General features: G+C 43.3%; 2 protein-coding genes across 5 annotated transcripts in view; one reads left to right on the top strand and one right to left on the bottom strand.

The window, feature by feature from the left end:
* cidea (cell death inducing DFFA like effector a) overlaps window positions 1-11,923 on the bottom strand; it is a 281,200-nt gene extending 269,277 nt beyond the window's left edge. The window contains exon 1 of the mRNA XM_076888675.1: window positions 11,808-11,923. The gene's annotated coding sequence lies outside the window, so the exon portion shown is untranslated. The remainder of the gene's footprint in view (window positions 1-11,807) is intronic.
* Window positions 1-14,263, top strand: part of fars2 (phenylalanyl-tRNA synthetase 2, mitochondrial) — a 139,812-nt gene that overhangs the window by 75,534 nt on the left and 50,015 nt on the right. The window lies entirely within an intron of this gene.

The following is a 14,263-nucleotide window of genomic DNA, read 5'->3' as shown; positions in this document are numbered from 1 at the left end:
ATGCCTGTGTGACGCAGCTTGTATAATAAACATCATGTAGGTCAGAGATGACACTTCTGATACTGGAAGCTTTCTGGTTTCCACTTGTAGTTCGAAAACAGACGTTCATCGTGCAATGACCTCTGGGCCTGAAAAGCTGCAGTTCCTCTAACGTCCAGCAGAGGCTCCAGCAGTGGGTCGGCCCCTGTAGACGCCCATGTTTAAATGTCCGTAGGTGCTAGCTGTGTGTTAGCCTTCACCTCAGCTAACTAGACGTCTGGACTGCGTTCATGTTTGATGGCCAAGCGATGGCTTCCATACGTGGTCTCTTATTGTCTGTCTGTAGCTGTGGATGCAGTGAAGCAGCACCAGTGATGGGAATAACTACGGCCGCTCAATTAATCGAATTTTAATCACGATTACGATCTGGGCTTTCAACGATCATTAAAAATGACTGAGCCGATTATTAGCCCCTCCCTCATTTGTCCGCGACACCTTAAAGGCCGGTCCGTGAAAATATTGTCGGGCATAAACCGGTCCGTGGCGCAAAAAAGGTTTGAGACCGCTGATTAAGAGGACCCGAGGGAAGCTCAGAAAGCTAAGCAGAAGTTATTTGGAGAGGAGAGTGACTGCCGCTGGTTGAAAAGAGGTAAAAAAAACTTCAGTGGTGTTGCACACTATTTTATATTATTTTTTAAAGTCATTGTTAACCCTTTAAAGCCGGTCAGAGCAGCACGCTCCGTGTTGTGTAACTATTTTTAAATCCCTGTAGAACCTGAACCGTGTAAGCTAGCGCAATAATTTGTTTTGCATATGAAACCGGAGGAGTTGTACTTACATCTGATGCCATCAGCTTGTCCTCGGTCACGGTTTCCTTCCACATAAAGCTTTGCAAAAATTGCAGGAACAAAAACATAATATTCCAGAAACAGGCTTTGCCGATCCGATCAGCTGTTCGTAACACTTCCCACAGTGAAACAGACGTCAGCGCGAACTATCGCATGTTCGCCATTTCCTGCCCGAAACTGGAAGTGACGTCATTTTCGCGGAAAATGTAGTTTTTTACTTGTAGGCCTTAAAAGCCTATACTGGTGTTTTTATAAGTCATGTTTGACTTTTCTGAATAGTTGCTGGGATGCTTAGAACTCAAATTGCACTGCTGGAAATAGTTTATTTTGATGCACCTGCTGTTTTCCTTGCAAATTTGCATCATAGGATTGTTTTTTGTTTTTCCTGCAGTATATAAAAATTGCTGCATCTCCAAAATAAAACTATGAAGACACTCAAAATAAATTTCCTGTGGTGAGAAACAATTTTGTGCAACTTTTTTGTATTTACAGTTTTGAGGGATAAACCTCTTAAATTTCTCTAACTAGAGATTTCTCCAAGTAGAAATAAAAATAATGTAATGTAAAATAATGTAAAAAAAAATAAAAACGATTTTCAATTTTTTTGTAGTTTATTGCACTTTTTTGCAATTAATGTAGTTACTATGGACTTAATGCATACATATTATTAAAATATGGGCTATAACAGTTGTATTGATGTATAGCAACTTGAAATGCTCCCACAAATGGCACTACAGCATGTAAAAAAAATAATATAAGCTCTGGCGGACTTGGTTCTATAGTAGGTCTTAAAGGGTTAAATAAATATCGTCAAATAATCGTGATCTCAATTTCAGTGAAAATAATCGTGATTATCATTTTTGCCATAATCGAGCAGCCCTAGGAATAACGACGTTACAAGTAACGGCGTTACTAACGGCGCTACTTTTTTCAGTAACGAGGAATCTAACGAATTACTATTTCTATCGTTACAACGCCATTACCGTTACTAACAAGAAAATGCGGTCGCGTTACTGTTTTTCAACAAACAGTTGGTTGAAGCTGTGTTCAGCTTACAGCAGGAAGTATGTGTAAGTAATCTGGGCGCTGCAGCTTTAAGCAGCTGCGCTCCCGCAGACAGACCATCACTTTTTGGCTTATGAGCAAAAAATAAACAAAACAAAACTCAGCCTGTTTGTGTTGGTGGAAAAATGCACCATGTGGACCAATCAAAAATGATATGGCAACATGACATTTGGCTGTTTAGGAAGAGGTGGAAGATTTAGGAGAGAGCGAGTTTTGAGATGTGAGAGATTTGTGACGTTCAGCGTGTTTGGAGTGTGTAGTTAGTGTGTTGTCTTGTGTAGTTAGTGTGTAGTGTTGTCGATAGTTTTGTGTTGTGTGTCAGAACAATGAGGCGACTGCTGTCTCCAGGTAGAAACAGCAGTGACACACCTGCTGCTGTCAGACCTGCAGGTATCAGGCTGTGATGTTTCCTTTATAGTGGACAGAAATATTTGCAGTGGCACAAATAATTTGTGGCATCTTATTGAAGAACAGCTGATTGTTCTGTAAACAGTTTGAAATGGTTATTAAAAAAGGGTAAAAGGTAAATGGCTGCAAATAACTTTGTTTGCAAAACTTGTGCATATGATTGTAACATTCACAATTTATATTTGCATTTAGAGTTATGAAATATGATCATTAAACATGTTTGTGGTTGTTACAGTAAAAATATAACTTTTTCTACTCTGATTTGATGTTTTTTGTCTGATTTTAGACCAATTGTCTTAATACAGTTTGTCAAAATGAAAACATGACTGTAAAATCAGACACATGAAGTTGTGCTGAAAAGGATGAGACCAAACAAGGCAAATAAACAGTTTTTAAAGGTGAAATGTGGAGGAAACATCAAAGTGGTTAAAAATGGCCGATTATACCCTGGAGCCCAGAGGGTTAAACATTTTTTAAAGTAACGCAATAGTTACTTTTCAAGTAATTAATTACTTTTAGAGTCTTGTAACTCAGTTACTAATTCAGTTACTTTTTTGAAGAAGTAACTAGTAACTATAATTAATTACTTTTTCAAAGTACTTTGCCCAACACTGTCCAGCACCCACTGGATTATCTAATCCCAGTTTTGCCACCATGAAGGCAGCCGTTCTTTTCTTCATGAAAAGTTAATGTTTGGAGATTCAGTTAGAAACAAGCTCAACATGTTCCACTTTTCTGTTTGTAGCTAACGTCCTTACACATGAATAATTCATTAAACAGTATTTTTCTCAGTCTAAATCTACAGTGCGTTACAGTTATTTTTTTATGTGTGCAGAGCCTAAAGCCTAAAGTATGTCCAACAGCACAAAGTCATGAATGTAAAAAGCAAAACAGGAACATTTGTGGAGCAGATGATCATTTTGAGTTCAGTTATTTAATGAGCAAAGGTCCATTTGCCCTTTTTCTTTCTGCCTGTCTGACTCCCATGTTACACTGCAGTCATATTTCCTTCCTCGAGAGCTGCCAGCCAGAGTTTCCATCTATAAATCATAGCGTTGGGAGACTGGTGGAGGCTGCCAATAGTCTATTTAGGACTGCTAATGGTGACGGATGAGAGTGTGGCTGAGTGAGACGTGGGGAGGTGAAAAGACGAGCCTCCGAGGCCTTCACATTAACTTGTTTTTCTAACTGGTCCAATACAGAAGCTGTCTGAAACTGGGGCTGATGGAAGAACCAATTTTCTATTTATTCTTGGCATCAGGCTTTTATTTTGAAATGCAAACAGGGAGTATTTGTAATTATCTACCACAATCTGATAGCAGAAATGTTTCATTTACTGACAGATGTGGAAAACAGCCACATAAAGGGAGGAGCTCGGGGTCGATGATGGCCAATGAAACGCTGAATTCTGCAGCGGATTCTTTTTTGAAACTGATATTCAGGATTAATCTGAACAACAAGGAGGATGATGGAGTGAGAGAGCGAGCTGAGGTCGAATCAAAAGAGACGAAAGGATTGATGGTGGAAATGTGCCGAAGGGAAAGAAGAACTAGCAGGGATCAGTTTAGGAAGAAGAGTGATGAATGGGAAGAGGACGGGGGGATAAAAGAGCGACAAATAGGTGGTTGAAAAGTGTAAATGGAGAGCAAAGAGGAGAGGTCGGAGAGGGGAGGTGTAGAGAGGAGGAAGTGATGGAGGTGAAGAGGGACAGAAACTATAATTGAAAGTGTGGAGTGATCGAATGCCAAAGAGCAGGAGGGAAGATATGAAGTGAATGAAAAATGAGCGCGTGTTGGAATTGGAGTTTGACAAATAGCAAATGAGATTGTGGGAAGCAAAGAACAAAATATATGCACGTAAGCGCAGTGAATGCATATTAAATAACATCACAATCAGCACAAGTTTCAATGATAATCCATCAAGTTTTCATGTAATTACTCCGAGGTTCTTCTGTGAGACTGCAGGACGAGTGAGGCTGCACGGCCACTCGCTCGAGCTTTATTAGCTTCTCAGATATTTATTGTTGTTTTGGGGGGTTGGATTTTTTCACGACCTCGTGATTTGCTCCAGTTTGTGTTTTGTTTCGTCCGAGTTCAGATATTCTCGGGGTTTTTTTAAACGTGTGTTTTTGCCCTGCTCTGGTCCAGTATTCTCCAGATTTGCTTTATTTTGGACTCTGCTGTATTAACGGTGTTGCTGGTGTCTTTGGTGCCCATCATGGGATCCATTTGGCGCCGTCTCTCCTTGTTTTCCAAAGTGCATCTGCTGTCTGCTCTGTTTGGTGTTCATGCCGAGTTTTTTCTGGACTCTGGGAATCCCACTGGGTTTCAGTATTTACTGATAATTAAACGCTGCTATAGTTCCATATTTTCTGCAGTGCTTCTCACCAAGTGAAACACATTCACTCATGTTTTAAGTTTATTGTTGTCTGTAGTGTTCGTTTGGTTCAGTACCTGCTCTAATGGCTGGTTTCTTCTCGAATCATTTTCTAACTTTTCACTGTTGTTTGATTTGTTTTCTTGTGTTTCAGGCAGTTTGGTTCTTTGTTTGGTTCCACTCTTTGGGATTTTAGTCTTTTTTCAGATGTTTCCACACCACAACAGTTCAGTCTGTTTAAAGTCGACTCGACTGTCAGGTGTTTGCTACAAGTTTGAACTACTTCCTGTAGCCTGTAGCTTTGTATTCTGGGATGTTGCAGCGCTAACCGTGTCCTCACTGCACATGCGTAGCCTCAGCTTCTTCCTGTATTTGCGTTTTTTGCAGTGTGTGGACTGAACGGCCTCATGTGGTTTGCAGTTCGCTGGAGTTCACTTTGAGTTTTGTGTGTGAAAAGAAACCAAAACATGGAGAAAAGCACATTTACAAACTCATCAGCTGATTCAGAGCAGAGTGAACGAACCACACGAGAGAAAAAGGCCTTCGTGGGTTAGTCCGGTGTCCTCAGGTGTCTCAGATGCTCATTGGTCGAGCAGTTTCTGATGATTTAGATGTTTGCGTCCTGGTTTTTCCTCAGCTGGTGGTTGTCAGCGTGATGACATGATGTTACTTTATACTAACATGTTCTTGTTTACTGATGACAAATCCCCATAAACACATCAGTCTGCATACAGATGCCACATTACTCACGCCAACGCGTCAGTGCTGGCGTCATGTGATCATAAAACAATGACGTCATCCACAGAGGGCGATACAGCCACACACAAGTCAACCCACACCTCGCCGCTGTTTTGTATAGCCTTCCTGATTGGCTGAGGGAGCAGGCCTGGCATTGCAGAGCTGTGTGTGAGTCGAAGGAGGGAGGGGAGAGGGTTGTCTCATCTCTCTCTCTCTCTCACACACACACACACACACACTGATATTTGCTCTCGGGCCATCTATCCTCGATGGGTGTCGTGCAATCTGTTTTGGCTGACGTCTGCGCCACACTGCGGCTTAGTTCAGTGATGCTCCGCCCACACACACTCAGACTGGCTCTTGATCGTCATTCGGGCGTCTTTGCCGTCTCTCTCCTCGGCTGCTTGGCTGTTTCGTGGTTCAGATGTGTGATTCTTCTTATGTTGAAAGCTCTTCATTAGCCGCAGCGTCAGTTAATCCGCCGGCAGCTCTGGGTGATGTGCAGCATCTCTCAGGCTCTCGCTGTTGATCCCTGTGGTTGCTGACAGGCTCAAGAACCTCAGATCTGATGTGGCAAAAAGGCGAAGACTCCCCGCGATGACACTCGAAACCCGATGACTCCACGAGTCTGGAGCCTGAATCTGCATCTTATTGACCTCTGTGACACTTCGGGTTGTAAACAAGGCCACCAGCCTGAAACTTCAGGTGTACAGACAGCCTTATATCCTAAAATCTCCAGTTTATACCAACATAAAAGCTCACTTTATGGACCAGTCCACAGCGTAAAACCTCAGATTCATAAATCAGTCCTATAACAGTGTAACCTTCACTTCACAGAAACCCAAATTTCCCCTTAAGCACGGGTTATAAACCGGCTCAGTTACTTTATGATTTCCTACTTTATAGATCAACCTGAACCTGATAGACTCCAAACACCCAGTGGAATAACGTTGTTGGGTTAAGGTCAATGTATTCAAGATTGGTCGTAAAACACCAAAATACTTTTTATTTTTTAAAAAACAGCCTCACACCCCTTTAACCCTGGATTAGAGCCGTATTTGCACCTCAGATTATCAGTGAGCCAATCAGTTGTGCGCCCTTAAATGTATGCAGCGAGTTAACCGGCAGCACTGCCATTTATCGACCAATCATAAACCTCTAACCCCCCCCAGTTCAGATCTGTCACCCGCCCACAGGACTCCAGTTCATAGGCCCATCCTGCACCTCGAACCTCCAGTGTATAAATCTGCACTGAAGCCCCTGACAGCTGGTTCTTCGCCAAATCCAACTCTGAACTCCGCTGATGCAGACAGCACACCCTAAAGCTCTTTGATAAACCGCTTCAACATCTGCAAGCCTCCACTCATCTAAAATTTATGGATGAGATTCAACGCTTGACAAACAGCACAGCTCTTCACACCACGATGACTAATGAGGTATAAATACAGTGTAGGTTTCTGCGAAAGTTATTAATCAGATAGATATATGCTTATTTCTCTTCAGGAAGATAAGTCCCCCATTCTGAATCCCGGACAGGCCCCCCATTTGTCACAAATTGGTTCAAAGTAAGTGATAAAGACTGAGTAATCACAAAACATGAAAGGTAATTCATTAAAACTAAACTAGAAAACACATAAACACACAGGTGGTTGGTGTAAAGAGAAGACACAGGATGTCCTGCAGATCACTTTGCTAATACTGAGGCCATTAAAGGCTGAGGCTGTCTGTCCCACAGCTGAAGCTTGGTCCAAACTGGGTCATGAACAGGACGGTGGTCCAAGCACAGCAGCAAATCTGCAACAGAACGGCCGAGAGAGCAAAAGCTGCTGCAACAGTCCAGAGCTCAGAGAGCTGTGCATAAATGAATGCTGCAGACCTCGATGTGAAACAAGTCCTGCAGTCGCCTGTGGACTGTCTGGGTCAGATGTTGCTTGCAGGGCGATTGAATAGATATTGAATATCTGCAGTTTCATCACCAGCTGGTTTTTCAGACTTTGTTGAGATTGAACTTTGTAAATAATGAACTCCTACTATTTAATATTTAAATAACATGTAAAAGCGAATTATTCCCACCTGTTTGTTCTTTTATAAACTGCATTTAGTTCCCATAGTTTGGCAATTCTGTCCAGCTCGAAAAGAAAACAATCCCAGATTTTGACATCACTCAGGCTGTTTTTCTTCTAAACCTCAGGGGTTTATATTTGAGTTTCTTTCTTTCACAAAGAGTGTGTGTGTTCAAAGAAACTCCTTGGATCAAGAGGATGTTTTTATTGTAGATAAAAGCTCTTATTTCTTTTAATGCAGCATTATAATGCTGAATTATATTTCAGAGGTTTCAGAAAGGTCAATATATCTCCATGAGAGAAATGCTCTTCTCGTTACGAAGCGTTTCTCTCCTCACTGAAAATCAGATATTGGGAGAATCAGGTTTCACAGTCATTTCTGCAGCATTAAGAAGTCTCAGATTTCATCTGCACAAACCTGCAGTCACCCTGTCCAATTACAAGGTGTGTTTTCTGTCACGGCGGCCTGTGTAATCATTACGCTTAATCAAGATCCTGCAGCTTAAAACCACAACCACCGCTGCACAGTCTCTAATAATGCAGTCATAAATATATTCATGGCAAATATAATTAGGAGGGAATGGAGACAGATGAGCAGAGAGGAGGAGGAACTGATACCAGACAGGGGGAGGAAGAAGAGGAGCGAGGAGGGGAGAGAAACATACAGAAGAGATTAAGGACAAGATGGAAAAGTACTTAATTTTGTCTGTATGCAAATATGCACATTCTTTACAGTTACTTATTAGTTATTAGGTTTTTATAATAAGGTCAGAGAACTTCATATCACACATCTGGACCAGACCGTCAGCACATGCATAAAGAAACGAGGAATCTGAAAGTACAAAGACAACCTTGGACGCGACCTTAACTGAATCTGAAGGAGGCGCCGTGGGAACAGCTGCTGCCCGACTGGGAGCAGTAAGGAGCCGGACCCCCAACCCCACCCGGAGCAGTGTGCACTGCAAAATCAGCTCTTTGGAGTAAAACTGTTGGAGGCCAACAATAAGGAAAAAGGAGGCGTCAGTTTACCACAAACCTAAAGAGTGCCGGAAAACATACGAGGGAGTCGGTGGAGCTGAACCGGCTGAAGCAGCACGAAATCTTACCGAGTCTCCCACCGAGGCATGAAGCTCTCCACCATCAAGGATCCAGCTACCAAACACCACCTCCACCCGAGACGTGAACATGGAAGGTTACCTGTGCAACAGAGGCTACCGTGATGGAGCTCAGGCCATCCATCCATCTATTGATCCATCCCTCCATCAGCATCCATCTATTCAACAACCATCCATTCACCCATCCATCATCCACCCACAGACAAACATGACACTTTTCCAGGTGCCCTTATCTCCAGCCACCAGCATCTGCATCAGGTTCTCTTCCTGGTTGGTCATACAGGAAACACGTCACTCAGGATCCATCCCAGTCAGATTCCTGTCGGTGTCTTTACTCCTGCTGGGTGACCGAGCTCCTCAGCCTATGTCTACGAGGAAGAGAAGCTTCAGAGGAAGCTTTCTGCATCCTGTATCCTTGATCTTATCCTTTCGATCTGCAGCTCGGGAGTTTGGTGTCACCTTGGTGTTCAGACCTCTCTTCACCACAGCAGACAATTAAACCAATCAATCTGGCAATCATCACTTTCACTCTTCCTCCGCTCGTGAGTAAGACCTCCTGAGATACTTGAACCGATCAAACGGAGGCAGCAGCTCATTCCCAGTAAGAGTGGTCCCTGCAGCTTTATCCACCTTCAGACTTGGAAGGTTTCTCATTCCATCCTAAAGCCTTTGCACTCCAAACTACCTCAGCACAACTTGGAGCTCATCGCTCAATAAACCAAGCAAAACCACATCTATGAATGCAAGATGACGAAGCATCGACTGCAAGGCTTCTGAAATAAACGGCACTCTGTGGACAGACCCTTTAAAGGGCTGTTTTACTGCTTTGACAAGCTCCAGGAAAAGACTACAACTGGTTGCAGGCAGAGATGAAAGATAACATCTGGACTTAAACAGCTGCAGGGCAGCCAGATATCATCTTTGGGCTCTGTGGAGATGATGGGTGTTCATCGGTGAATTATCAGTGAATAATGGAGTCCATGCAGTGCGCCTGATGATGCGTCCTGCCTGTCTTAGTAAGAGCTCTGTCCTGTTTTCTTTGTGGAATAAAAGTCGTCAGTCAGGATTTTAATCAGTTTCTGCTCATTAAATCAAAACTGCAGGCAGATAGAGACAAGAGGACGAGATGAAAGATCTTCAATCTGACATGAAGAAAAAAGACGCGAGAGGAAAGATGCTGGAGAGTTTTATGAGAAGGAAAACTAGTGAACGAATAAAAGAGGGAGGAAAGATGCAGAGGAGACAGAGATGGGAGGTGAAGGAGGAGCAGGCAGAAGAAAAAGAAACGCAGCGATGAGGAGGAGGAGTGTCGTGAGTCTGATTGATCGCACGCTATCATGAAGTGGAGATTTATTCCAGTGCGGTCCCTCATCCTCTTCGACCCCACGACCCCGCGCTCATTAGCATAGAAACCACGTTCCCCGACTGCTGATTGGACCGGGACCGACGGGACCAGGATGTAAAGGAGGAAGTGTGTTTGCGTGTTGGCGTGCACAGGCGCGGCGTGTACTCGTTCACGCACCCACGGGGGTTCAAGGAGGTTACACATCATCATAATAAGCAGAAACATTTCCAATCAAAGCAGGTAATTCTTCTCCAGCTCGCTGTGCGTCCACCCACCTGTGTGTGTGTGTGTGTGTACCCCTGGGTGTGTTTTCCATTAACAGACAGCTATTTGAATGCCGCCACTCACAAATGTTTAGAAAAATAGCAGGATTACATCCCGGGCCTCTCCGCCCACTTCTCGCTGAGCGGCTGACCTCAGAAAATGAGTCTGAAAGCCAAATGACGGCCCGAGGCCTCGCCGTTGCTGCCGCCGCCACACAGCTAATTGTTTTTGCAGATTTATGCAAAACAGATAAGAATCCAATCTCTCCCTGTCGGTCGGTGCTGCGTGTTCTTTGAGTTTCTTCACGGACTCGGTGGGACCGATAACAACCTGTTTTCGTGCAGGTGGAGCTGGTTGGTCTGTTGTTTTGCGTCTGTAAACTTTTTGGCAGCTCTGGCTGTTTGATGAAGACCAGAGGAAGAACCCGGTCCTGGTCCTGGTTTAATGAGCTGGGATTTGCAATCTTTCACTCCAGTTTCACTTAACAGCCACCACAGCACCCTGGAAGTGGCGCCAGGAGGTTCAGCGACGCACATTAAAGCAGTGCATGTACCAGTGCTTTATTTGAGTATTTCCCATTTATGAAACTCCGGAGGAACTCCGTGTCCTCGGGAACACTGTGTGAAATCATAAAACAAAATCCACAAATGGACTCCAAACTGGAGCTTCAACAGTAAATCTCATCGTTCAGCATTTCAACCTTTTTCCTCCGACCGAAGTCCCGAGGGCAACAAGCTTTTACCTTTTAGCTTTTATTAACAACGTCTGATTGGCTGATTACCTTCTCGCTCCATGTGACACGGCGGCCGGTCTAATCCAGTTAAAAGCGCGAGCTGGTATTGATTTCACTGTTTAAATCCTCTTCAGCCACGCGGAGGAGGAGGCGGCTCCGAGGGATTTGAAGCCTTCACATGTGAAACACGGACCTAACAAGATGGGATTAAAGTGGAGACGAGTGTTCCTGAAGGTGGGCGCGCCGATCTGAAGCTCGATTCACCGGCAAACCTTCAGCATGAATCGATGACGAGCTTTTATCTTTGCTCTAATGTTGAGTTTGGTCTAATGGAGCAAAGACAGAATTCAGACTGGAGATTTATTCACTTATACAGTGATGGCTACCTCGAGCACTTTACATAGTAAAGATGCTGCAGTCATGATACTGTTTACCTGGTTAACATACAGTAACAAATGTATGAGCTGAGCTGGTGAACCTGGTTGGTGTCTAGGGATGGGTATTGATAAGATTTTCACGATTCCGATTCCATTTTCGATTCTGTTTAACGATTCGATTCTTTATCGATTCTTTTTAAAAAAGGAGAACACTAAGGTCGATTAGCTTAGAACTTTGTTTTATATCTTCTCTTTGAACAAGATAGAAATTTAGGAGTAACATGGCCTTACAAACCCAACAGTGAGATCTTAAGAGATCCAGCCTACGGCTCTTCAATGGGGTGTCACAGGGTCCCCAGGAAAAACATTGTAAATGTAAAATAATAAAATAAATATTCTTCTGTAGCAATAACAAAGTAAAACATAAATTATTCTGTAGCAACTACACAAGAATATCCAGTAATTTCCCTGCCTACAATTAAACACATTCACTTACTGAAAATCATCTGCTGTGGCAAACGGGTGCAAGCCTTTGACCACAAACTGAGTCACTGCTCGGTGACATTCGTCTATCCTGGCCTGAAAGGAGATGCTACCGGCAGACTGCAGCGAGAGCTGCCAGCATCTGAGCCAGACTCTGAAATATCTACTTTGCAAGTATTGCAAGTTGCCCTGTTGTCATCCGTTCACGTAAAGTATAACCAAACTTTTGAGCGTTTGAGCCGCCGTGTTTCCTGCCAGGTAAATGACGCTCCGCAACGTGGTGACGTCATTCAGGGCAACTGGAATTGATAAGAGAATCGTTTGCAAAAACGAAACGTCAAACAATTCCAAGGAAGTGAAACAGTGGGAACCGGTTCTCAACAAGAACCGGGTTTCGATACCCATCCCTATTGGTGTCTGTGGGTTTTTTTCATTTAAACCACCAGTGAAGCCATCGTGTCCAGTTCCTTAACACAGCGGTTCCCAACGGACCGGCCTTTAAGGTGTGGTAGATAAATCCAACAAAATAAAACGACACGACCGAGAAAAAACTGTGATATTTTGTAAATATAACAATAAACGTGAATTCACTGTGTAATTCTGTAACTTTATTAGCAGCGTCCTCCTGAAATGCACCAACGACATTGAGAGTAACATCCTCCTCTCTGCCCCTTAATGCTCTCAGGTCGCTATGGTAACGTGTAAGCATTTCTTTCAAAATAAGACGCACAACTACAACACGAGAGAAAAGACCCAGGTAAACCAAGTTACGATAAAAACCCTGAAAACCATAAATTTTACACCTGAGCCTCAACTCTCACGGCCCGGTACCAAACCACTCAGGGGTGGTGACCACTGCCTTAACTAACTCTATGCTAAATACCTGCAGACGTCCAAAGGCCCGCCCATCAGCCTGCGTGCCACCCTGTGGTCACTGCTTTAACAGATTCAGGCTGATTGTTTTCATTTCTTCATCTTTGAAACCAGATGTGACATGTGAGGAAGTGCCCTCTGTGACATCATCAGGGACTATAAGTCATGTTTTATCCTCTGGACATGAGGCTTTTATTCTGAAGCAGCCGTTATCTGTGTTTCCTGTTTCCTGCTGTTTTTACCCAGACCCGTGAAATGGTTTAGACTTTGGATGCTTTATTTTATGTCGTTTCTGTGTCTTCAGTCTAAACTCTGTAGCTTAAGAGATGAGCACAGAGCCGGATTCTTCTTCTCCTCGGAGTTAAATCTTGGATGTTTTCCTCCCTCTGGATGAAAATTTTCCGCTCTTTGTTTCTTAAACTGTGGATTTCGATCCTGACGGGGTCATAGATTCTATTTCTGGAAGGTCTGTGCTTCAGAAAGGAAATAGGTTTGTCTCAATTAGTCTCCATCCCAGGGAGAGGAATGCCTTCCCTCTCATCTGGGTCCCAGGCCGGAGCGCCTGAAATCCTCGGGTTTACCCATAATCCTTTATTCCACCGAGCGTTTTGCCCTTCACTTTGACCTGCCTCGAAGCAGCTGAAGACTTTTGTTCTGAAACGAAAAATCGGCCGTTTGAAAAGCATCTCGAGCGCCGTGACTGACAGGAAGTGGTGACGGCGCGCTGTGAAACTGACAGCGTCGGGCTCAGAGATCATTTCAGGTCATTTTAGATATCAAATTCAAATTCAAATTCAAATTCAAATTTTATTTGTCACGTACACAGTCATACACAGTACGATATGTAGTGAAATGCTTGGACAACTGCTCGTGACCTAAAGAAAACAAAAAAAGGAAAAGGCTATGAATAAGATAGGAAATAAATATGAAAAATTAAAAAGGGTAAATTTAACTAGGAAGGAATAAAATATAAATTAAGGTTAAAAATGAAATAACTGTACAACACAAATTAGAATGAAGGGTAAATTTAACTGGGAAAGAATAAGATAAAATATATAAATTAAAGTTGAAAATAAAATAACTGTACAACAAAATACACAATATAGAACTATATAAGAATGTATGAAGAAATCTAAATATAAATAAATATATACACAATAACAGCAGCTGTACAAGTATTAACCGGAAATGAAGAATATAGTGACCAGTGTTGTGCAAAACCAAAGTCCAGAAAGTCCAGTGTGTGTGTAAGAACTGTATGTGTGGGTCAGTACTGTGTGGTGGTGTGATTGAGAGACCGTATCGCCTGCGGGAAGAAGCTCCTCCTCAGTCTCTCTGTGTTGGTCTTCAGGGAGCGGAATCGCTTTCCTGACCTCAACAGTCTGTTGTTGGGATGGCTGAGGTCCTTCACGATCTTCCTGGCCTTGGTCCAGCACCGCCTGCTGTAGATTGAGTGCAGGTCAGGGAGCTCGGAGCGGATGGTGCGCTCAGCTGACCGCACAACCCTCTGTAGAGCTCGTCTGTCCTGCATGGTGCTGTTCCCGAACCAGGTTAAGATGTTTCCCGCCAGGATGCTCTCTATGGTGCACGAGTAAA

The sequence above is a fragment of the Maylandia zebra genome, linkage group LG9, assembly GCF_041146795.1.
Source record: "Maylandia zebra isolate NMK-2024a linkage group LG9, Mzebra_GT3a, whole genome shotgun sequence".
In the NCBI taxonomy this organism is placed as follows: Eukaryota; Metazoa; Chordata; class Actinopteri; order Cichliformes; family Cichlidae; genus Maylandia; species Maylandia zebra.
Note: the sequence above shows the minus strand (reverse complement) of the source record. Positions and strands in the feature narration are given on the sequence as shown.